Below are 26919 nucleotides of genomic sequence, written 5' to 3'. Positions count from 1 at the left end.
ATTGACTCCCAACTGGAACAGCTTGAATGGAATGTGATCAAGGCACACAGCCATTGCATTGTCCAGTTCTTCCAGTAGCTTGTAGATACCAGAAGAAATGAATCAAATTAAATGAAGACCGCCATCTGCAAAAGACTTATCTACATCATCCAATCGACACTTCCATCTGAACTAGTCAAACGTGAGGACTGCAGGTACTGGAAACCAGAGTCTAAATTATAGTCGTGCTGGAAAAGCACAGCAGTTTAGGCCGCATCCAAAGAGCAGGAAAATCGAAGTTTCGGGCAAAAGCCCATTCCTGATGAACGGCTTTTGCCCGAAACGTCGATTTTCCTGCTCCACGATGCGGCCTAACCTGCTGTGCTTTTCCAGCACCTCTCCAATCTAGATTTCTATCTGAAGATTGTTGTGAAAGTTTCAGCCTTATCTTTTCTGTTTTGTGCTGGCCTCTTTCATTATTGAGGAGTAAAAAGTGAGGACTGCAGATGCTGGAGATCAGAGCTGGAAAATGTGTTGCTGAAACAGCGCAGCAGGTCAGGCAGCATGAAAGGAGCAGGAGAATCGACGTTTCGAGCATAAGCCCTTCTTCAGGAATCCTGAAGGAGGGCATAAGCACGAAACGTCAATTCTCCTGCTCCTTTGATGGTGCCTGACCTGCTGGGCTGTTACAGCAACACATTTTTCCAGCTGTTTAATTATTTAGGTAGGTATATTGGTGGATTCCCTTCCTCCAGTGATTTGTTTGTTAGTCCACCATCATTCACTGAGACTGCATGTGACAGGATTGCAGAGATTAGGTCTGATTCGTTGGTTAGATCTGCTGATCACTTGCAATTTACGCTTTTTAGTTAGTACGTGGTCCTGCTTGGTAACTTCGCACATTTTAAGGTGTACCTCGGACTGCTCTTGGCAAGCACTTCTATATTCTCCACTCAACATGGGTTTATTCCGTGGCTTAATGGTCAGGGTATAAGGAGCATATGTCAGGCAGTGACTGTAAAAAATTTGCTGGTATACAAATATGCTACTCTTAGTAATGACATGAATTTCCTCACACAGCCCTGTGCTGAGTTAAAGACCTATTAAAAACCTGTCCAGTATAGCAACGTGATAGCGTCATACCACATACAGAGGGTTTTTGCAATGTAGAAGTGGGTCTTTGTCTCTAGAAATACTGTATGTGGTTACACTGATACCAATAATTTCATCGATGAATATGTCTGCAGCTGATAGTCTGGAGAGGATGTGGTCAAAATGTTTCGCCCACTTAGTCGTTCCCTCCCGACCCAGAGCAAACCAGTCTGGCAGTTATATCCTTTGGACCTGGCCATGTCGACCAACAATGCTGCTGCTAATCCCCTCTTCGTGCTGGTTTCGAAATGGCCCATCCCGTACAAATTCTCCATCTTTGTCTCTCGCTCAGTGCTTCAACCAAGTCTTGTTCAATGTGCTGGAACACTGATTCATCAGCTAAAGGTGAGAGTCAGCATAAGATTTCCCTGTCAGTGCTTTATGTAACACCATGAGGCTTCGTTGTGTCACATTGTTACTTGAGCAGTGTAGAAGATAGCTGTCCCAATTCTGACACTCATACCCAGACATTAGGAAGGTGGACTTTCCAGGGAGTGCGGAGGCTTTTTCACTATCAACCGACGGACCTCTCCTGTGGTGTGTGACGCTGACTCTCTGACTGTTGTGACTGGACTCTTCAAAGTCTCACGCCTTCAGCTGCTCTCAGTGCCTTGTCTGTTCTATAAATTTCTACAATGTACTCTATCATTAGTCACTGAGCAATTCCGCTTTTAAACTCTCCAAATGTATATCTGTATTGTCCTCTGTCATCTCCTCCAGCTGCTACATCTATCTCTATCCCAGTAACCATCCGCATCTCCACAATCTTCGCCAGCTACGACAGCCCCATTTGCCATTGTAAATTCATCCAGCATCTACACCTCTCCCTATCGCTCTCAGTCCAATCAAGTACGACACACTTCGCTGTCTCTGTAACCTTCGCTGGCTCCGACACTGCAGGATGACATGTCTGGAATTGACCATCAAGAACGAAGTAACTGAACACTTGGAAAAAAAAGTTAGTAGTTTCGTAAAGGGAAAGTTCTCTTGGACAGATCTGTTGGAGTTCATTGAGGACGTAAAGAAGAAGTTGGACAGTTTGGATCCGATGGTTGTGATATATCTAGACTTTTAAAAAAGGTATTTGGGAAGATGTTGTTGCAAAGAGTGATTTCGAAGATTAGATACTAGGCGGTTAAGGATGTCGTCTTGTCTTGGTTAGATGATTGGCTGACTGACAGAAGTTAAATCATCGGTATAAATGACAAAATGCATCTAGTGGGGTGCTGCAGGTTTCAGTTCTCGGAGACTAAGTACTACAAACGTATACACATAGTGTGCAAGCACAGGCAGAATATTACATAGCAAAATTCATGGTGGTATTATACTCGCTCTTAAAACAGGCTATGATGATTATGTAGAGTTCACAGATGAATATTGATAAGCTAGAAGAATGGGAGAGACCATTGTGTTCGTAAATTAAAAGGGTGGATTGTTATTTAAAGGACAAGAAGGTTCAAATGTGTCAATGGTGACGAAACTGGATGACTTTGTGCATGAATCTCAAACGAGGTATGAAGATGCATTTGCGTAAGGCAAATGGAATCCTGGAATTGATTACAAAGGAATGGATTGCAAAAGAAAAGAAGTGTTTTTCCAATTACATAAGGTCGCACACATGGAAATTTGTGTCCAATTTTGGACTCCTTAATGAGGAAGGATGTGGTGGCACTGGAGGCATTTCAGGAGTGGGACGCCAGGATGATTCCAGGCATCAAAGGGCTGTCGTACGATGAGCAGTTGAATAGTTTGTGCTTGCTCTCGTTGGAGTTGAGAAGAATTGGAGGGCAGGACCTCACTGTCCTATATAAAATGCAAAAGGAGAATGATAAGTTGGACGTTGGAAAGATAACCCCTTGTCGGACTCAATCGAACGTATTGTCATAGATATGGAGTGAGAGATGAAATATTCAAAACTGGAATGAGGAGAAACTTCTCTCAGAGAGTTGTGAAATTTTGGAACTCACTGTCCTAACGTGTCGTGGAGGCAGAATCAATCCACAGAATGAAGAATGAAATAGATATGTTTCTGAAGAAAAGCAGAATAAAGGGCTATTTGGATCAAGCAGGAAAATAGCGTTAAGAATGGGTTAAAGTTAGCCATGGTCAGATTAATTGGTGCTGTGGACAGAAGGGCTGAATTGTCTACTACCAATCCGAAATCAGATGTTCCTATATTACTCCATCAGCAGTTCATTGGTTTTGAATAATTGTTGATGGTTTGGGATGGCGGGAGCTGAGGGGTACTCCCTCAGTACCGACCCTCCCTCAGCGCCCGCTCCTTAAGCAAGGGAAGGTTTTTGGTTCGAAACAGTTTGAAATATTTACTGCCTGGCCAAATTAAAGACCTATGGCAGTTTTCCGCTCGTCAGCTTATCCTAAATGGTGTCCACATATTTCAGAGTAGGGACACAGGCGGCTTCAGTACCTGAGGATTGTGAAGTGGTGCTGGAGAATGTTTTGGGGTCAACTGAGACACTGACATTTTCCTTCCGACTGCCTCGAATAGCAACGTTCTATTTGGAAACATACTTTCATGTCATTAAAACATGGAACTGGATCAAGAAAGCAGTTATCAAAAGCATTCGACGTTGGAGGTGTGGGTGGTGAATGCTGATGAACAACTGGGTGAGGAAACACAGGAAAACACACAGGAAAACTTTCTCTTTGTCAAAATGAATACGTGAGAATGATTTTTACGCTTCAGACAAATAACATCGTTCCAGCTAGAAGTCTGTATTATAATGAAGGAAAAGCTGTGTTTATGTTATTGCATTAGTTATAGTAATGGTGGAAAACAGCTGGAAAAAGTTTGGTAATATTGTTGGCAATACTTGGACAGAGCATGTGAACGATCCTGGATGTTCCCAGAAACTTTTCGGCTGCCCTAGGTTGGGTAAGTGGTGATACTCCATAACATGATGTTGATTTGTAGCATAACCATTTACTGAGTACAGGGAAATGAACAAACCAGCAAGTGCCGTTGATTATTGCTTCAGCACCATATAGAACCAAACAATGAAAAAGAGGCCAATCGAGTCTCACCATCAAGTGCAAGTCCAACGGCTTTTTAAACGTTTGTCAGGTTGAAACGAACCTTCCCATACAATGCATTCCGGACACGTACCATCCTGTCAGTGCCAAACACAAACCCTCTCTCAGCATTTTTCCTTTCGCTTTAAATCTGTGTTTCTTTCTTCATGACCTTTCAATTATGGGGAACAGTCCCTGCCTGTTTATTGTCTCCATACCCCTTGTGCTCTTGTACACATGTTTCAGTGTCCCTCCTCAACCATCCCTGCTGAAATCAAAAACCAAACAATTTTACCCCGCTTCGTTGTTTGAGAACTCACTTGTCTTGTAACACCTAACGTGCAACGTCTCACATTTATCAGTTTTGAAGTTCTCCCACCATTGATCTGTCTATCCCAATAGTCAGCTTAATCTTTACTGAAACGTAACACATTCCTCCTCACCTTTTACCACCCAGCTCATAGTTGTGTCTAAATTACTATCATTTCACTGCTCCCATCTTCCACTTTCTCAACATCATTGTTTATGAATATCCCAAACAAAACTTGATTTCCTTCCAATTCCCTAGATGTTATTCACAGAGGAAGAATTGATAATCCAACTCTCTTGCTGTTCTTAGTTTGGTGAATTTACAGAGTGAAGTAGTTAATGTCTTTTATAAGTGAGCCACAAATAGCATTTTCAACACCGAACTGAATTCACCTTTTACAACCATACCCTATGAAGTCTTTATTCATAAAGCTTGTAAATAATTTAGAATGGAGTGGGCATTGACGCCTTGCACTGCAACATTTGTACTTCATGTGTGGTTGGAATATGTTCTTTGTAACATTTCCTGCAATATTCAGAGCTGAAATTTTTTTCATCTATATGATGGACACAGATTCATTCATTCTTTGAAAGAGCATGTGTGATGAGGATAAAGATTGAATTGAAATCGACATTAAGGCCCCACTGCATGACATCAGGTTATTTCGTCACCTCTACCCTGAAATGGAAACAAACTTTTGGACAAATGCCACTGTTGTACATACTGCAACACGAGGGGAGAAAATGTAATCATCTGCACTTGATGGAGATACATAAATACAGAATGAATTTACAATCTGAACAAGAATCAGTTGATATAAAATAAAGTAATTTTCAAACGAAATCAGATCCCGATTTTCAAAAAAACCTCACTTCTCCAAAAACAAGCTTTTTCTTATCAGACCACGTCATCTGCCACTCCTTCTCCTTCTTCCTACTGCTTTCTTCCCCTCCTGCTGCGACAGACTCTTCCACTAACAATTTCCCTTCATGCTGTTTTGCTGTCACTCCTACAGTAAAGTACACCAATGCCCCAGTTACTTTAACTTCTCTGGCCATCTCTTTCCCTTTTTACTACCCAACTGGTATGATGGAATCTGCTGGATGCTGTGTTGCTATTGGTCATCGGTGAATGTTGAGATTAAGATGAACAATGACCAATAGAAACATGCAAAAGTGTGTGATTGTGTCTGATGCGTTATGAACGGGGTGAATTTGATCGACGTGGTGCAGAGTGGAGCCTCTTTCTGCCTTACCGTCACTGCGCTTCACCAAACATACTCATCACAAATAGAACACACATCTCCTGAGAATCAGAAGTACATGCGCCAGTTTCCCTTTAAAAAAATGTGAGGACACTGCGTGCATTGTTCGATCAAGCTGTTTTCTATGCTTTTACTCTTTACTAATGTAGCTGATGTTCCAATGCTATTTGAGCTGTCAAAGTGTGCTGTCGAAGTAGTGTTTGAATCAAGTAGCATTAAGGGCCCTGAGCAAACTGTGATCAATGGGAACCGGATGAAAATCTGTGTTGGTAATTTTCTCACTGAGCAATAGGAAAACCAAAACCAATCCCTTCAAGTTGTCTTCCAAATAACATGCCATTTTAACTGAGGATCAACATGTTGTCCCTTCACCATAATTTGTTAAAAGTCGTGTAATCCCCTTGTATATTTGAATGCATCTGCATCACTTAAATAGAGGCGGTTCTATAATGCAGCTCCCTGAAACCTTCCCCTGGTGCATTAGTTACAGTGTGAAAACAGGCCGTTTGGGACAAGTCCACACCGACCCACTGACGCGCAAGTCACCCAGACCCCATTCTCCTACATTTACCCGTTCAACTAATTCACTTCAGCTGTCGAAACAAACCCACGCAGACACGGGGAGAATGTACAAACTCCAAGCAGTCAGTCGCCTGAGACAGCAATTGAGCCCCGGTCTCTGTCACGATAAGGCAGCAGTGCTAACCATTGTGCACCGCACTGCCAGTTGTCGATGATAAAGAAACACTGCCCTTGCTATTGCCTTCCAGAAACAAAGAATGAATTTATCCTGTTTAAAATATTTAAAAAATTATTTTTTTTCAGAGTTTGATCTGAAGTCTCTGAAAAGTAAGATTGTGCTGGTTGAGTGTCACCCCAATGAAATCAGGACAGTACTGTAAGGTTATGATCCTAACTGTTTTCAGTGAGTTACTTACTGAGGACTATGCCACGTTAGTGCAACTGGGTTCAACATTTTCACTGTCCAACAGAATCGCAGTACATTTTCTCAGGACTGTGCCAGTCCACTACTCACTTTCATCCTGCAGCATGTCCACCGTGCTCACGAAACATTTTCACTTTCTTTTCTGGCATCGTCGCTCTCAAGATGCAGCAACTTAGAGATGTCCAAGAGGCTCTGGAACCATCTTCGCCTCCACACTCTTGTCCTCTGCATCCTTCCCCTCCCACAACCCGACCTCCTTTCGGGTACTTGCCATCCCTTCTAACGTCGGCTCTCTCATGCTAAGCGTTATGGACTCTACAAAGGCCTCGGCTTTATTCCTCTGCGCCCCCACCTTAATGAATTTCGGCTACGACATGATATTCAACTCTTCTTCTGCTGTCATCGCCTCTGTATCCATTTCATTGGACAAGAATCCTCTCTCTGTCGCGCAGAACCCCTCTCCCAAATTGAACAATCTCCTTCCACCAGAACATCCTCCCTCTGCCCGTTGATCTGCACTCGATCTATTCAGTGAGAAAATTTGGTTGTCTCAATTTCGCAACATTCCCATCACCATAACAAACGTATCTCCTCCTGAACAGACTACAAAATGTCTGCTTCGATCGAACCCCGACTTTGTTATGATTCCAGGGTCAATAAGGGTGGTGCTGGTGTATTCTGGTGGACTGACCTCTACATGACAGTGTCTGTGCGCCAGCTCTCAGCTAACTCCCCCTTTCTCCCGCTCGAGGATGGCGAACGCATGGCACATCAGGCCTTTGTATCAAATACGATAACTGACCTCATGTCATCTGCTAATCCCCCCTCCCAAACAAGGCTCCAAAAGCGGATACTCCTCTGATGACAAAGCTTGCTTCCATCATCTCCCGAAAATTCACAAACATAACTCTCGTGGCAGACCTATTTCTTCAGCTGTTCCTGCTTCACAGAACTAATCTCTACTTGCCTTGACTCAGTCTTTCCTGCCCTGGTACAGTCTTTGCCCACGTACATCCATGATTCTTCTTATACATTTCACCAGTCTTGGAATTTCCAATTTGCAGATTCCAGCCGCTTTCTCTTTCCCATGGTTGTGCAATCTTTTTACACGTGCATTCCCCCACCAGGATGGTGACAGAGTTCTCCACTTCTTCCTGAAGCAAAGGACTGGACCGCACCTAGCCACCACCACCCTCCTTCTACTGGCTGAACAGGTCCTCACCGGCAACAACCTCTCTTTTTATCTCCACTCATTTCATTTTTCAGGTAAAGGGGAGGTCATGGTAACACATGTGTGCCCCAGTTATCCATATCCCTGCCTCAGACATTAAACAAATTCAATTTTTTGGAATCCAATACGAACCTAATTTCCCCAGAATCACAGTAACGTTGAATTTCCTACACTACTTTTCTATCTCCATCTGTATCTTGCGCCCGAGCTCCTGACTACTGTTGGGGAACCTGTACGCAACCCCAACTACGTTTTTGGAAACATTTTTGGTACTTCATTTCTACCAACACAGGTTCTATATCATCTGACTCTACTTCATTTTTTACGATTGATTTAATTTTGTTTCTTACAATTAAGGCAAAACCACACCCTCTGCCCAACGGCCTATTTTGTTGATAGTATATATATCCTTGTCTATTCAGCTCTAATTCCTGATCCCCTTGCAGCCACCTTTCCATAATGCCCACCAGGTCATGCCTGACAATTTCGATCTGCACCACAATCTCATTTATATTATTGTTATACTGTGTCCATTCAGATATAACATATTCAGTCCTCTAGTAACCGTCTCTCTGCCCATTGTCATTTGTTGCCAGTATGCTTGAAGTTTGATTGCTAACCCTTTCCATACACTCGGTGCTATTTGGACCGGGACTGGAGATTTCTGCTTTTTAATTTGGCTGCTAGCTGTTCATATCCCTTAGCAGAAGCTCTGCCCTAGTTTTTTCTATGTCATTGGTACCGACATGGACCATCACCACTTCGATGTTTACTGTCCCAGATAAGACATCCCAAACTCGAGCCCCAGGCAGGCAGCACCACCTTTAGGGATCTCAATCCTGGTCACAGAGGACAGTGTTTCCGCCTTTATTTTTACCACCATCAATTACATTCTCTTCCCCGCACCCAACCTCCAACAAGTTTCCTAAACTGGGTGCTGCACCCCAAATAGTCCATCCTCCCTGCAGTCCCCATTCCCGTTCATACAGCGAGCAAAACTCTTGAACGTGTTCGACACGGGCAGGGGCTGAGGGTCCTGCAATGTTCACTCCAGAATCCTTCTACCTGCTTCACTCACAGCCATACCCTTCTCGCCATGACCACTAAGTGAGTGACTGTCTCCTGAAACAGAGCATCTTGATTACTCTCACAATCCCTAATGTGCCACAATCTTAGAAGTTCAGCTTTCAGCATCAACTCTGAGACAGAGTTCTTCCAGGAATAAATATGTACTACAGACATGGTCACCGGGAGCCAAAATGTGGTCTACCAGCTCCCACATCATGCGGAAACAACATATCTCCCGATCCTCCATTCTTATTTTTTTTCATTAATACTGATTTTTTTAATGTCAACAGTATTTGTGTAGATACTTCGGCAAATTGTAACCAATAAATTAAAACGATTAATTGAACAGCAAGATACCATTTGACATTACCCATTTTCTAATTCTCTGAATCTCGCTGGCCACAGTTCTCCCTCAACATTGCCACCAGTGCCTGCACGACGTCCTTCGCTATCTCCTTCAAAACATTTGATTTTCGTCCTCTCAGACTATGTGATTTATCCATCTTCAAACATTGGGGCTTCCCCGTTACCTTCTCCTCTGCGCAGATCACAGCATTCATCCTCACCGTTGACTCTCTTGAAGTTCTGAAATGCTCGTCCTAACTTCCATCGTGAGAATTGATAGAACATAGAACATTACAGCGCAGTGCGGGCCCTTCGGCCCTCGATGCTGCGCCGCCTGTCATACTAATCTGAAGCACATGCCTCCTACACTATTCCATGTACGTACATATGTCTGTCCAATGACGACTTAAATGTACTTAAACTTGGCGAATCTACTACCGTTGCAGGCAATCCATTCCATACCCTTACTACTCAATGAGTAAAGAAACTACCACTGACATCTGTCTTATACCTATCTCCCCTCACATTAAAGTTGTGTCCCCTCGTGGTTGCCGTCCCCATACTTGGAAAACGGCTCTCCTTGTCCAAACTTCCACATTCCAAACTCCAAAGCTTCCACATTCTTCTTACAATGCAGTGACCAGAACTGTACACATTACTCCAAGTGTGGCCGTACCAGAGCTTTGTACAGCTGCAGCATAACCTCCTGGTTTTAGAACTCAATCCCTCAACGAATAAAGGTCAAAACACTGTATGCCTTCTTAAATAATCTGTCAATCTGTGTGGCAACTCTCAGGGATCTGTGTACATGGACACCGAGATATCTCTGGTCATCTCCACTCCCAAGAATCTTACCATTAGTCAGTACTTGGCATTCCGATTGCTCTGTCCAAAGTGTATCACCTCACAATTGTCCACATTAAACTCCATTTGCTACCTTCCAGCCCGCCTCTGCATCCTATCTATGACTCTCTGCAACCTACTACATCCTTCATCACTATCGACAACTCCACCGACCTTAGTGTCATCCGCAAATTTGCTAAACCACCCTTATTAGCCGTCATCCAATTCGTTTATAAAAATGACGAACAGCAGTGGACCCAACACTGACCCTTGTGATACACCGCTAGTCACTGGACACGAAAATGAACATGTTCCATCAAATGCAACCCTTTGTTTTCTTTCAGCAAGCCAATGACTGATCCAAACTGCTCTGTCTCCTACAATCCTATTCCTCTGCATTTTGTATAATAGCATACTGTGGCTCCTGTGGGGAACCTAATCGAACACCTTGCTGAAACCCATAAATACCACATCAACGGATTTACTCTCATCAACCTGCACGATCACTTTGTCAAAAAACTCAATAAGATTCGTTAGGCACTAATAGCCCTTTACAAAACCGTGCTGACTGTCAGAGATCAGATCATTCTGTTCTAGATGGTTATAAATGCTATCTCTTATAACTTTTTCCAACACTTACCAACAACTGAAGGGAGACTCACTGGTCTGTAATTACAAGGATTGTCTCTACTACCCTTTTGAACAAGGAAACCCCATTTGCTATCCTCCAGTCCACAGGCACTAATCCTCTCGACAATGATGATTTGAAGATCAATGCCAAATGCTCGGTAATCACTTCCCTTGTTTCCCAGAGTATCCTAGGTTAGAGCCCATTCGGCCCCGGGGAATTGTCTATTTTCATACTCGGCAGTATTTCTAATATCTCTTTCTTGTGAACCTCAATCTTTCCTAGTCTAGATGCAAGTATTTCTGTATCTTCCTCGCCAACATTTTCATTTTCTATAGTGAGCACTGTCGAAATTATTTATTTAGTGCTTCCCCTATCTCCTCTGACTCCACACACAACTTCCCACTTTTATCCTTGATTAGCCCTAATTCATCTCTTGTCATTCTTTTATTCCTGACATACCTATGGAAAGCCTTAGGCTTAACCCTGATCCTATCCGCCAACAACTTCTCATGTCTCCTCCTGACTCTTCTCAGCTCTCTTTATAGGTCTTTCCTGACTTACTTGTAAACCTCAAGTGCCATTACTGAGTTTTCACATTTTGTCCTAACATAAGCCTTCTTCTTCTTCTTGACAAGGGATTCCACTTCCTTAGTAAACCACTGCTCACGCGTTCAATGTCTTCCTCCCTGCCTGACAGGTACATACTTATCTAGGACACACAGGACCTTTTCCTAAAATAAGCTCCACATTTTTAATATGCTCATCCCCTGCAGTTTCCTTTCCCATTCTACGCTTCCTAAATCTTTCCTAAATTCAAAGTAAATGCTCAGTTAATCGCCCAGTTCTTGTTCTCCATTTATATGGAGCCAGCCTCGTTTTCTCGTGATCCAATTTTCACACGAGCCTGTCTTCTTTCATATAACTTAACTAAATTCCTGCAATCTCCTATTCGATAGCGAGTTAGCTTATATGATTCCTAGTTTCCACCTTATTGTTCTTTAATTGCCCACTGCTACGTTAAAAATGTTTCCCAATCGACCCATTCTGAGAGAGAGTATCCCAGTGAATTCACTGTTGAACGCAAACTTGCAACTGTATAAATCATATTTTCTACCATTGAGCTGGATGGTGGCACAGCACTGCTGCCTCACCGAGCCAGGTACCCGGCTTCAGTCTCAATCTGAGGTAAAAGACGGCGTTGAAGTTGTACATTCTTTCCATGTTTACATTAGAATCATTAAGTTTTCTTCTCTCTCCACAGAATGTCTTTGTGTTTGATTCGGGTTTCTGCCGTCGACAGTATTTTCACTTTTGTTCGATGGAGAAATGTGGTAAATGTGACCGGTTTGTTATAAAAGCGGCTCTGGTGTTTGGGCTCTCCTGGATGTTTGGGAATGTGAACACGCCACTTGTGTGAGTGCAGTGCCCCAGACGACACACTCTATTTCTCTCACTTTCTCAGCCAATCCGTCACTGCATGCAGCCTTTCCTCGGGCCACTCATGGGATTCCCCACACCCCATTTCTTGACACTGGGTACGGGCTGCACATGCAGACATTGATCACTTTCTGACTTGCTGGGGATGTGAAGTAAGGACCCTGCCATTGAAAGGAACCAAATAGTTAATTACCCATTGAATAGCAAAGCAAAGTAAGCAAGGTGAATGGCATCCATGTGCTTCAACACTTTCTGATCTTATTAATTAACTTCTGTTCATCCTTGTGCAGCTGCAAATATATACTCCATATGATTGCCTTGCCAAACTTGTTTGGTGCAGGTGATAGATATTAGATACTGTGGTCATTGGACTGATACACTGCACTCATCTTTCCTGATTAGTGAGGTCACACTTATGGTTTTATTATCAAATCATTCAATTTCAAATGAAACAATTTGCCAGAGTTGTGCTGAAATGGTATTTGAATTTTGGAGTGGCTAGAACAAGCCACGTGCCAGTGAGGTAAAGAATAAGAAGATATTCCTTTTAAATACATGACCAAAGTGCTGGGATAGGAGGCAGCCCTTCCAACTTGTGGATAATTGGAATTCCCGGACAGTGGGACCTACACAAGAAGGACAGGATGGACTGAACTGGCAACAATCTCCTGGCATACAGGTTTGCTTTGCTATCGTGCCTCAGGAGGGTTTAAGCAAGTGGGGCAGCGGGGGGAGGGGCGATTTTGAAGTCGAAACCTGAGCAGTAGGTTTAGGAGTACAGTGCCTGAGGAGGAGTTGGATACTAATACCAAGTCAGATAAGACCAAAAACAAACAGGCAAAGGGTACTGAACACAGTGGGAATGGTAGGCTAAAGTGTGCTGATTTTATTGTGAGGAGTGGGACGGGCAAGGCAGATGACGTGGAGCTTGGGTGAAAATACATAACAGCGATTTAAATATAACGAAAGGTTCAATTGAGAGAGGGACAAGAGAGCAGTCAAACTTGTGGGTCCAGAGAGAGTTGCAGAATATGCAGTGAGTGGATGGAGACAATTGTTGGAAGCAATGTTATTATCCAGCACTATTTTGGCATTGGACATTACGTATGCTTCAATGCCCAGACTGAAGAGACAAGGGATGATGCTGGAATTTTCTCAACGATACTTTTGGCTTTGCTTATAGTCTTTTGTAATCCTCTGTCAGAGAAATGAAGAGACGAATTAACGTCAGGGCAACTCAAACCAAATATCAGATCAGGATCTGATGGAGTTGGTCTGACATGCGTTTATTTGAAAGGAAAGCCTTAGTATGGGTAAGGCAGATGAACTTGGAGACTGAATCAGTGCAAGGGACTATGAATTTGTGGCTGTTACAGGGACTTAGGTGAGGGAGTGACAGGACTCGCTGTTTTCATCGATCCAGAGTTTTGTTGTGTTAGTCGAGATAGAGAGCAAGGTAAAAGTGGTGGGGGAGTAGGACTACCAATCAGGGCGACTGTTACATCTGCATTCATAGAGGACATACTAGAGAGCTCATCCACTGCAGCAGTATGAGTTGAGTACACACGTAAGAAGGATGAAATTACTGCGTCAGGATTAAACTACAATTCCGCCAAGAGACTCCCAAATATGCGGAACAAATATGAAGGGCTATTCAGGAAAGGTGTATTAAAAACAGAGTTGTCATATTGAGTGACATTAACATCTCCAATATTGACCGGGACGTCCTGAGAACAAAAGACTGAGATGGGACGGAATCTATTTTGGTGCATCCAAGAGGGCTTTTTGCAAAGGTATATGGATAGTCCAAGTGCAGAAGCGGCCATACCGGACCTGGTCTTGCCGAATGAGCCTTGGCAGGTGAGTGACTTTTCAGTGGGAGAGCATTTTCGAAACTGATTAAACTCCGCATGTTTTAAAAGAGCTAAGAACATGGATTATTCAGGACCTTTTGGAAAGGAAATGAATTGAGGGAAGGCAAATTAAGTCAGTATCAGGCAGGAGCGATGGAGTTTTAATTCGGAGGAGCTGCTATCAGGCAAATCTACATTCTTTATGTAGCAACTGTTTATTAAACCGTGATTGCAATATCATCGCATAAATGTTTTCCCAACTGCTCGAATTTTAATCTATTGTATTTGAAGACATATTTCGAGGCCGCTGCATGTTAGAGAACAGGAAGAAGCAATGGATGATTGTGCATTGTGTCCTTCAACGAAACAGCATTTCTCAGCAGGCACATAGTTTTTTTTTGATGGGCAGAGAATTTCACAACTAATACAGCACAGAAGGAGGCCATTCAGTCCATCGACCAGCCATGAACTCTCCAACTCCACAATCTGAAAACATGCAGACTGACTGGTGGAAGACTGAGAGATAGAAAGAGAGGTAGAGATAGAGATAGATAGAGAGAGAGAGAGAGAGACGGGGCGGTGGGGTGGCGGTGGAGAGAGTAAGACAGAATGAACCGAGAAGGAAGAAAGTGAAGGGAGGTAAATAGAGAGGAGAGTAACGGAGCAACAGACTGATTGAGAAAGGAACAAAGAACGAAGAAACATTTCAGCCCAGGAACAGGCCTGTCGGCACTCCAAACCTGACACAATCCAGGTCTACTGTCTAAACTTCTCACGCAATTCCTAAGCATCTGTATCCAACTGCTCCCCACCAAATCGTTTATCTGTCCAGACGCACTTTAAATGAATCTATCATACCTGCCTCTACCACCTCTGCTGGCAACGCGTTGCAGACACCCACCACACTCTGTGTAAAGTACTTGCCGCGTGTATCCCCCTTAAACTTATCTCCTCTCACCTTCAAAGCATGACTTCTCCTTAATGAATACTTCACCCTGTCAAAAAGCTTATCTGTATCCACCGTGTCTATACACTTCATGATTTTGTAAACCTCAATCAGGCCCCCTCAATCTCCTTTCTTCTAATGAAAACAGGCCCTACCAACTCAACCTCTCTTCATAACTAGCACCTTCCATACCAAGCAACATCCTCGTAACCCTTCTCTGCACCCTCTCCAAAGGGGAACATGATTTTGATAATATTCGAGCAGAACTTTGTAAGAAATGGAGAACGGTGACCAGTGGCGTTCTTCAGGTGTCAGTGTTGTGGCCAACTGTTGTTTGTGATCTATGTAAATGATCGGGAAGAGGGCACGGTTGGTATGATCAGCAAGTTTGTAGATGACACGAAGATTGATGAAGTAGCAGAAAGCATAAGGGACCGTCAAAGCATTCACGAGAATAGAGATAGACTGGAGAGTTGGGAGGAAAAGTGGCAGATGGAGTTCAATCCAGACAAAAGTGAGGTGATGCATTTCGGCAGGTCTAACTCGAGAGTGAATTCTACAGTGAATGGAAGAGCCTTGGAAAAAGTTGATGAGCAGAGTGATCTAGGATAGAGTTTGTAAGAAGGCCTATGGAGTATTATCGTTCATTAGCAGAGGGATTGAATTCAAGAGTCGTGAGGTGATGTTGCAGCTGTACAGGACTTTGGTTAGGCCACATTTGGAGTACTGTGTGCAGTTCTGGTCGCCTCACTTTAGGAAAGATGTGGAAGCTTTGGAGAGGGTGCAGAGAAGATTTACCAGGATGTTGCCTGGAATGGAGAGTAGGTCATACGAGGATAGGTTGAGAGTTCTCGGCCTTTTCTCGTTGGAACGGCGAAGGATGAGGGGTGACTTGATAGAGGTTTATAAGATGATCAGAGGAATAGATAGAGTAGACAGTCAGAAACTTTTTCCACGGGTACAACAGAGTGTTACAAGGGGACATAAATTTAAGGTGAAGGGTGGAAGGTATAGGGGAGATGTCAGGGGTGGGTTCTTCACCCAGAGAGTGGTGGGGGCATGGAATGCGCTGCCCGTGGGAGTGGTAGAGTCAGATTCATTGGCGACCTTTAAGCGGCATTTGGATAGGTACATGGATGGGTGCTTAATCTAGGATAGAAGTTCGGCACAACATCGTGGGCCGAAGGGCCTGTTCTGTGCTGTATTGTTCTATGTTCTATGTTCTAACTGTACATGGTATTTTAAATGAAGCCGAACCAATGTCTTGTAAAAATGTTTGATGACCTTCCAGCTCTTATAATCAATACCTGTCCAATGAAGGCAAACATACTATATTCCCTCTTGACCATTGTATCCACCTGCGTAGCTACCATCAGTGTACAATGGACCTGCACTCCTAGATCACTCTGCTCATCAACTTTTTCCAAGGCTCTTCCATTCACTGTAGAATTCACTCTCGAGTTAGACCTGCCGAAATGCATCACCTCACTTTTGTCTGGATTGAACTCCATCTGCCACTTTTCCTCCCAACTCTCCAGTCTATCTCTATTCTCGTGAATGCTTTGACGGTCCCTTATGCTTTCTGCTACTTCATCAATCTTCGTGTCATCTACAAACTTGCTGATCATACCAACCGTGCCCTCTTCCCGATCATTTACATAGATCACAAACAACAGTTGGCCACAACACTGACACCTGAAGAACGCCACTGGTCACCGTTCTCCATTTCTAGAAACTCACTTCAACTCCTACTCTCTGTTTCCTATTGTTCAAACAGTTCTTTATCCACTGAGATCGAACATCCTGCCCACCATGTGACTTCACTTTCTCCATTAGTCTGCGATGGGGAACCTTATCAAACGCCTATTAGTTTTCCTTGAGGAACGTTATCAAACGCCTTACTAAAGTCCATGTATATATCAACAACAGCCCTCCTTACATCTATCAACTAAGTCACGGCCTCAAAAACTCTATTTAGTTGGTTTGGCACGAACTTTCCCGCACAAAACTATGTTGACTATCACTGATAAGCCCATTCTTTTCAAAATATAAATAGATCTTATTCCTCAGTACCTTCTCCAGCAAATCTCCCACCATTGACCTCAGGCTCACTGGTCTGTAGAAACCGAGATTTTCCCTACTACATTTCTTGTACAGAAGGACAAAGCGAGCAACCTTCCAGTCCTCCTGCACCTCACCTGTTTGTAAGTATGCCGTAAAGATATCTGTCATGGCCCCAGCTGTTTCCACTCCCACCTCCCTTAGCAACATGGGATAGTTCCCATTCGGTCCTGAGAATTTGTCTACGAAAAAAACCTCGAGCCTAACCAACACATATTTCCTACTTATGTCAACATGATCCAGACTAATCAAACTTATATCCCTAATCACAACATTCATCATGTTCTTCTCCTCATGAACACTGATACAAAGTAATCATTCAGAATCTCACCCATTCAGAGTCTCACCCATTCGACACACAGCCTTCCTGCATTACAATTTAGTGGAACAATCCATCCTCTAGTTACCCGTTTGCTTCATGTATAATAATAAAATGCTTTGGGATTCTCCAAAATTCTGCTTGCTTAAGCTAGTTCATGACCCCTTTTATTCCACTTTATTACACGTTTGCCACTTGTCCCAGTCTTCCGATAATCCTCCACGGCCAATTCTTTTCTTAGCTGCGTAGGCCTTTTGTACGCTTCCCTTTTTCTCTTTGCTATTCGTATGATTTGTCCTGTCATCCACTGTTCACGAATCTTGCGTTTCCTATCCTTTGGCTTCAATGGGAGATGCCTATCCTGCATTATCTTTAATCTATCATTAAAAGCCTCCCCCCAAAAATCAAATGTGAACTTCTCTTCAAATAGTTGTGTCCAATCCACATTTCTGAGCTCCTTCCTATTTTTGATATAATTGGCCTTGGCCCATTTTTAGACTCTTTCGTTGGGACCACTCTCACCTTTGTCGACAAGTGTCCCAGACGTTAAAAAATTGCGTTCACTGTTCCCACAGAAATTCCCCAATGAAACTTCTAACACCTGCGCTGGCTTATTCCCCAATATCAGGTCCGGTATGGCCCCTTTCCTCGCAGGACTATTGACATGCCGCTCTAGAAAACCCTCCTGGACGCTTCTTAAACATTCTACCCCATCCAGACGTCTGACGCTACATTTATCCCAGTCAATGTTGCGAAAACTGAAATCTCCCATCACCGCTACCCTATTTCCTCTACATCTTTCCATAATATGTTTACCGATGTGTTTTTCTACCTCACGCTCACTGTTGTACTTGAGACGAGAGTGAGGTTAGACAGATAAGGAAGGAGCATGAGAACAAATAGACAGAAAATGGAAAGTTTATTTAGAATGCCACACGGACTGCTCACACATTGCCTGGTGCCATAGCCTGGAAAGGCCATGCTGGTACTGGCTGTCATCCAGATCATTTCTCTACAATAACATCACAGAGCCAGGTTGCTGACAGCTAATCAGAATCCGATAGACAAATAGATTTGTTCTAGGGAGAAGGTGGATTCATTTTAATAGACTGAGCAAACAGCAGCAGTAACATATAATCTCCACCGCCCCCCTGACACTGGGTGAGAGATTTGGCCAGAGAATCTCAGTGCGCAGTTCATTGACAGAATAGAATCCAGGACCTCAGCTGTGGATCAAATAATGATTCATAAGGTTTGCACACCACTTGCATGGTTTAGTAATCCACATTTCAATTCATATAGCTCAATATCGCGAGTGTATATTGACAAGCATATCTCTTCATACTTCTCATATTTTGGTATGTATGGAAAAACATTTTGTCCTTGCAATCTGTTTTCAATAAACACCTTTCATTCCGGAGGTAAAAAAGAACCTGTTCCGATGGGACAGTCTTCATCTGAACTGTGTTATTCCGAAAGTCCGAGTGAAACGCATAAGTACCGTGGGAGACAGGGAGTTAAATAGAATAGCAATGGAGAGGGGAATCAGTTAGAAGGGAAATTAGAAAAACCGTATTAAAAGAGAGTGTAACAGTGCAGAATTCAAACTAGGTTATTAAAATTTCCAGCGGGCACAAATACGACAGAGTATCTGGCAATGATTAACAGTCAAACTTGAAGTCAACTGCATAACCAAATGACAATGAGAAGAGTAACGTTTGATGCAGGAGTGATGGTGTTATATCTGAAAGAACACCATAGAATGATAAGGGTAAATGAATTTGTGGTGCAGATCAAAATTAGCAGCAATGCCCTGGTGGGTATCACGGAGACGTGGCTACAAGGGAATCAGGATTGGGAGCTCAATATTCCAGGATACTCATCTTATGGAAAGAAAAGTGCAGGTGGGCAGGGGGAGTAAGTTACTTTACTAGAAAGAAATGAAATTAAATCAATATTAAGAAAGGGATTAGGATCTGATGGTGTAGAATCTGCATGGGTTGAACTGTTGAACCGCAATGTAAACCACCATAGTTAGAGTCTTGTGCAGGCAGCCCTACTTTACCAGGAGCTGGGGCGCAAGATACACCAGGGCATAGAAAAGATGTGTCAGAAATGCAAGGTACAGTTATCATGGGAGATTTCATTGTGGAAATGGACTGAGAAAGCCAGGTTGTTACTTGTTCGCAAGAATAGGAATTTGTGGAATATTTCCGAGATGGCTTTTTATAGCAGATTGTAGTGGATCCCAGGAAGGAACAGAGAAGACTGGAATGAGTGTCGTGCAAAAAGGACAGACTAGGTAAGGGAGTTAAAATTGCAGGAAAACGTTGGAAGCAGTGATCATAACGTAGTTGAATGTATTCTGCAGTTTCATAGGGAAAAGATAGAATCAGAGGTATCAGTATTTAAGTTGAATGCAGACAATTGTAGTGGTTCAAGTGAAAACCTGGGTAGAATGAGCTGGGAGAGAGCCTAAGCAGGAAAGACCGCAGAAGAATAATGGCAGGAGATTCGAAGGTAATTGCGGTGATATAGCAGAGATGTTCCCGAGGGAAAAGAGACCACCGAAAGGTTGGATGAGGCATCCTTGGCTGACTCGAGAAGCACACCATAGAATGATAAAGGTAAATGAGTTTGTGGCGCTAAAGCAAAAGAGAAAACATACCACGTGGCGAAGGGAATTGGGAAACCACAAAATTGTGAAGTTTACAAATACCAACACAGGGCAACAAAAATGAAGGAAGAAGATTGTGTAGGGGAATACGTTGGCCAGTAATACAATGGAAGACTGTTGGAGATTCTTCAGATATATAAAGTGCAAAAGAGAGGCAAAGGGCGTTATTGGACGCTGAAAAGTAATACTGGACAGACAGTAGCGGAAACGAAGAAATGGTTGAGGAACTTTGTGTCAGACTTTACGATGGAAAGAGGAGCAATTTTCCAAATATTCTAGTCAGTGAGAGGGCAGTGCTGAGTATGGCGGTCATCACCAAACATAACATAGTAGAAAACTGAATGGCATGAATGTGAAGCTATAAACTGGATCAGATGTTTTACACATCAGAATTCTAAGGGAGAGATAAGACGAGCATTAGTGGTAATCTTTCAGGATTGTCTAGAATCAGGAGAGGCTCTGGAGAAATGGAAAATTACTAATGCGCCACCAGATGTATCAAGGGAGTAAGGCAGAAGACTGAAAACTATAGACTGATCAAGCTAACCTTGTTCATGGGTACGATCCTGGAAACCATTGCGAAGGATGAGATTTCTGAAAACATGGATGTGGCTGGTAAAATAGGCCGGAGTCAGCATGGTTTCCACAAGGGGTCATGCTTGACAAATCTATTTGAACTCTTTCAGGAAATAAGGAGTAGATTAGACCAAGGACAACCAAAGGATGTTGTCCACCTAGGCCTCAAGATGACCTTTGACAAGTTGCCATACAAGAGTATATTGAGAGTGGTAAAGACCCATGGTGTTAGAGGCAAAGTGCGAGCATGGATTGGAGCTTCGATGTCTGGCGAAAAGCAGTGAACATGCATGAAACATTCCTTCTCAAAGTGGCAGTTAGAGAAAAAGTGATGTTCCACAAGACCGAGTATTCGGACCTGATGTTTTCACTTTATGCATTAATGATCCAGATGAAGAAACTGCAGACATCCTGGCTCGATTTTCAGGCAGGATAAAGATTGAGAGAAGGACAAGTAACATTGAAGAGTAGGCTGCAGAAGTGTGCTTCAAAACATCTCCTCAACTTGCCGCACCTCTGTCTTTGAATCCCACCATTCCAACTAGAACCCCCAGGTCCTCACCTTCCACCCTATAACCTACAGATACAACACATCTGCCATTTCCCCAATTAAAGTCAGACCCCACCTCCAGAGATGTATTTCCCTCTCAACCACGATCAGCATTGTGCTGAGACTATTCTTTCCCCGGCTCCTTCTTACGTCCACACTCCCAAACAAGACGCCCTCCACTCACGGCAATTCCCTTTGCCGTTTCTCCAACAACGTCCCCTCACCTCCACCCAAGACCGCAGGATCCTTCTCTGTGCAGCCATACACTTCATATACCGTGTCCGTTGCTCCCAGTCTCCGCAAATTTGGGTAGACAGGAGGTCAACTTGCAGAATGGTTCAGGGAACATCTCTATGGCAATTAAACTCAAGAACCCCACTGCCCTGTGGCCGATCACTCCCACTTCACCAGGATGTACAATTTCTCAGACACCTCCACCACGAAATTTCCATTGCCCCGACACCTGGAGGAAAATCACTTCATTTTCCACCTTGGGACTTTCCAACTACACGGTATCAATGTAAATTTCACCAGTTTCCTCATCTTCCCTCCCTCACGTTATCCTAGATCTATCCCTCGAACTCAGCACCGCCCTCTTGATCTGACCGACCTGTCCATCTTTCTTCCCCCCATCCATGCTGCCTTCTGCTCTGGCATGTCACGATCACCCCTACCTTCACCAACCTATTGTCTTCCAAGCTACATTAGCCCCAGCAACACCCCTTCCCCTTTATCTCTCAGCCCCCTTTCGCCCACTTCCCCACCGCTGTACATTCCTGATGAAGAGCTTATGCCTGAAACATCGAATCTCCTGCTCCTCGGATGATGCTTGACTGGCTCTATTTTTCGATCAGCCCAACACTCTTGAACTCTGATCTCCAGCATCTGCAGTCCTCACTGTCTCACTCATAATGATTTGGACAGTTAAGCTGAGTCGGCAAAGATCTGGGAGATTACGTATAACATGGGAAAGTGTGAGGTTATGTGCTTCTGTAGGAAGAATACAGACATGACATACTTTCGGAATGGGTAGTAAATTGAGAAATCAGAAGTTCAAGAAGTCTTATGATTTCTAGTATAGAAGTCATTCAAAGTAAACCTGCAGAATGTCAGGAGTTCGGAAGAGAAGTACAATTAATGCATTAATTTCTAGAGGGCTTGAACATAAAAGCCGGGATGTCCTTCTATGGTTGTACAAGGCTCTGTTCAGGCCTCATTTGGAATAATGTACGCAGTGTTGGACTCTATATCTCATGAAGGATGCATTGGCCTTGGAGTATGTTCCGAGAAGTTTCACGAGAATTTAAGAATTGTACCATAAATTAAATGTTTTTCATATGTAGAATATTTGGGTTATCTTGGTCTATATTTGACAGAGTTTGGAAGTAAGTAAGTGTTTATCTTTTTGAAACTTACATAATACTCAGTTAAGTGGGGGGAGTGGATGTCGGGATAATATTTCCATTGGTAATAAAGACTGGGACCAGAGTTCACAGAGTAAGTGAAGAATTTTTAGAACAAAGACCCAGGAGTTTCTTCTTCAGCAGAGAATAATGAATCTATGCAAGTCACTGCCACAGAAGGCTGAAGATGACAGGTTATTGAATACATTTAAGATGGAGATGAATAGATTATTGATTGTCGAGTGGATCATCAGTAACGGGGAGAAAGTTGTTGAATAGGGTTGAGAAGCTTAACAGACATAATTGTAGGACGGAGCTGATTAGATGAGCTTATTGGAGCAAATATCTGCTCTTATGCCTTCTGGTCTTATTTTTAAAATTGGCTCTCATCATTCCTCACTGAAGATGTATCCTGGAATCTGATCTTCCAATGAATTATAAAGAGTAACATTCCAATACTGATGACTGGTCAATGTCAGGCTTCCTCCCTCCAGTCTCAGCAGCCTGTCTCCAATACGCTGCGTTTTCTGTCTCCACTCTAATGTGATAATCATATTGTAATTGAAGTCCAGTAAGCGATACTTTAACGCAGTTCATTGACATCGATATCATCAACAGCATGGCCCTCACCTGCCCTCTCTCGTCCTCGAATCACAATTCGACTTGCATTTGTCACGTGTATCTCACTATTCACATATACATGACGTTTGTCTGTAATTACCCAACATATCTTAGTCGCACTTTCCCGTCATAATGAACTATAAAAGTTCGCATAATGTTTTACCAACATTATAATCACTGATCATTAATTACAGTCTGTATGTTTGCATTTGTAAGCGGAAAAACTTGTTTATGTTCTGACAAACCTTTGTCATTGCTCCCAATCAATCTACTATCGACACCATTCCTTCCACATTCATCCACACAAATCCCATGCCGAATGTGTAAATTTCAACACTACTTTTGAAATTAAATCATCTCAGTGTTGCATTGAAAAGGGTTAACTGGAGCAGTTTGCTCAGCAACTGTGATTAATGTCAATCTCCGTGGATTCTAATTATCCCAGGGGCGGGTTTCCATCGTTTAATGAGCAATGAGCTCTGTTCAATGTATTATCCCATAGTATGAGTGGGGGAATCACCAACAGCACTTAAAGTCAGCAGCAGCTCCAGAGAGAGAGGGAGGAGAGATCAGAAACCGAGAACAGAAGATTGGAATGTTCCACCAATGGATCATATTCTGAGAACAATGGACTGGAATGTTACAACAATGGATAGGAGTTTATCCGGAGGTCTTTACTGGATTTCTCAGCCTTGGATCTCGTTAGCATCGCGCATACAGGATATCCTTTGGATTATTCAAAGTAATTACTATCCTATCCTCGCTATTGTTGGTGTTCCCAGTAAGTCATTCGATTTGTCCATTAAACCGCGTTGAACTGAATTTCGACTCGTAATATGCAAACTTTGAAAAAAGGGAAGTCAGTATGTTCCCTTCCAATCAAAAATTCATTTCCTTATAAATTGTAACTAGCAAATTACTATTTATAAATTATTCACTGATATGCGATGAGAAACAAGACTGTTCTGAAACTCCATAATCCTTTTCGTTCTGCACAGATTGAGATCACCATATCCTTCCGACTTACCAATCCTGGCCAGAGACACCATGAAGTTATCCCAGTCTCCGCCTCAGCATTAGTGCAACTTCTGAATAATCCATAATTTGTACCATTTGTAATTATGGATACAACTCTTTCATGTCCGTGTAAACTACGTATTCATTGCAAAATCATTGCACTTGAGATTATTAAACCGTTCTCTGCAGAGAATCTGTAAGCACTGAACCCAGTGCACGGTGGTCAAGTCGTTGACTCATAATCTACAGGCACAGAGAAATAATCTGATGATACTTCATGAACAAAATTAGTGGAACTGAAATGAAACCGTTATCACTTCTCATTACAAGGCGATTTGCTTGCCTCGTGTCCTATAGAGAAGGCGATGGGTCAACCCTACCTGGTTATATCTGCATCTGACTGCAAATGCACAGCAATGTGTTTTACTCTTTGCTGTTCTGTGGAACAGATGAACCAGCAACTCAGGTCAAGATAAGTATAACATGCTTGTCTGACCAGAACTGCACACATTGCGTGAAAGAAAACAAAAGTAAAGGTAGCTCCCTTCCTTTGCCTGTTTCCCATTTTCTCACAGCTCATTTCCGTTAAAGTACGTGGCCAGTCTCTATTTTAGGTATTTGCTAAATGATTGATTTACTTCCAGTGAGTAAAGCAAATCTCCGTAACACCTTTGGTGCTGGTTTTATTGATGCTGACATACAGATGTAAGGAAGTTGTGAATTCCATCTCAGTCGTAGTGCGTAGAAAAGATATGGCGTTTACAAAACAAGAAAGAAACGGAGGTGGCGAAATGAGGGGAAAAAATTGTAATCAACCCTAAGAGTGTTGTTCCGGCAGTACTTGAGGTACTTTGTGCAAATGTTTTCTCCATTATACGAAGTTACCTACTTGTCACAGACAGATTGTAAATGATTTTCCCAGACTAATCCGTGGAATGATGTTACCATGAGTGTGAGTGACGATTAATCAGTAACTCTGTGAGAGAATAAGAATTGATTGCGTTCAAACTTTGCGGGTATGAACAAGCACTCATTATTTTCTACGCAGACGCTGAGAAGTTTACATATTCCATAGATATTTCAATCAGGATACGTGATTCTAGATTGTTTAATTGCATCTGAGGAAGTTAGCCCAACTCCCCACAGGGATAGATAGAGAGTGGGCGGGGCGGAATTCAGGTTTTGAACACACTCTCCCCACATGAATACTGTGCTGTTGGTGTGTGATCCTGCACTGAACGTCATGTCCACATTTCCAAGAGGAGCCACCGTACCTTCATTCTAAAACAGTTAACTATTCCCACCAGTTCTGACACCCATGTCGAACACGGATCTGAGTTCTCGCAGATGGAAATGCCTCCTTGAGACTTGACACAACAAATTGGGCTTCCTCCTCACTGCCAGCAAACCACGTGAAAATATCATGTTTTCCACAAACCGTTCAACCATGATGAACATCATCGAGCCCTCTATCAGTGCAGTCTCTGATCCATTTGCATTAATGACAATGTCCTGTTCCTGTAAAGGAACTCTACGGTCTGCATGGCCTCCTGGTCCCATGGAAAAGGTTCAAAGTCTTGATTGGGCTCCAGATGTTCATGTGTAACAGCTTGATGTGCTGACCATTCTGATATGCTTCCTATTTAACAGGCAGTAGCGATTGAATGGACTGTCCTTCATTTTGTTTCGTAGTTTTAATAGGCTGAATGGCTTCCACATATCCGTCTGAAACCAGCTTGGGGTGCTGAATGATCTCCTCATTTAACTGTGGAAATGTGCAATGTCTAGCAATGATGTTACGTGTCTGTTGCCGACTATTTATCAGCACAAGCCTGAGTGTTGTCCACGTTTTACTGCACTTGGACACAGGCTGCTTCAGGAGCTGAGGGGGAATAAAAAGATCCCGAGCATTGGTTAACCTTCAGTGACCATCCCACTTCTGATGTTATGATGGAGTGAAAAGCATTGAGGAAACAGGTGAAGATATTTGGACCAAGGAAGCTACTCTGAGGATCTCCTGCAAAGATGCCACGGGACTGAGTGGATTGATGGCTGCAATTGTCATACTTTGTGCTATGGATGACCTCAACTGGTACAAGGATAGTGCCTGATTCCCTCTAAATTCAGCTTAAGGAGCATAACTTGATACCATCCTGAGTCAACACCTGCCTTGATATCAGGGTCTGTCACTCTTACCCTGTGCCACTGTGATCACCTCTTTTGAACATGTGAATCCGTTATGGCGTATGTGTGGAGAGTGTTTTCTTTTCACCGAGAGTCGTGAATTTCAGGAAATCTATAGTCTAGAGAGTTCAGTGAGTTAGATTACTAAATGTTTTTACTGAAGAGTCAGATGATTGTTTGTGCTGGCATAAAGTTGAGCGGTATGGGGAATTGGGCATGAAAGAGGAGTTGATGCGAACATTAGTTCAGCCATGATCTTATGCAATGCTTGACTGTCTCAATTACCTTACTCCTGTTCCTTAAGTTCTTATGTTCTCTAATTCAAAAGTTAATGGTTGCAATTTTCCTGAACGTTCTGTTATTGAATTTTGAAGTCAGATGAAGCAAACACGTTTTCTGAATCATCTCTGAGG

Source organism: Chiloscyllium punctatum, chromosome 43, assembly GCF_047496795.1.
Source record: "Chiloscyllium punctatum isolate Juve2018m chromosome 43, sChiPun1.3, whole genome shotgun sequence".
Lineage (NCBI taxonomy): Eukaryota > Metazoa > Chordata > Chondrichthyes > Orectolobiformes > Hemiscylliidae > Chiloscyllium > Chiloscyllium punctatum.
This window is presented reverse-complemented; position numbering follows the sequence as displayed.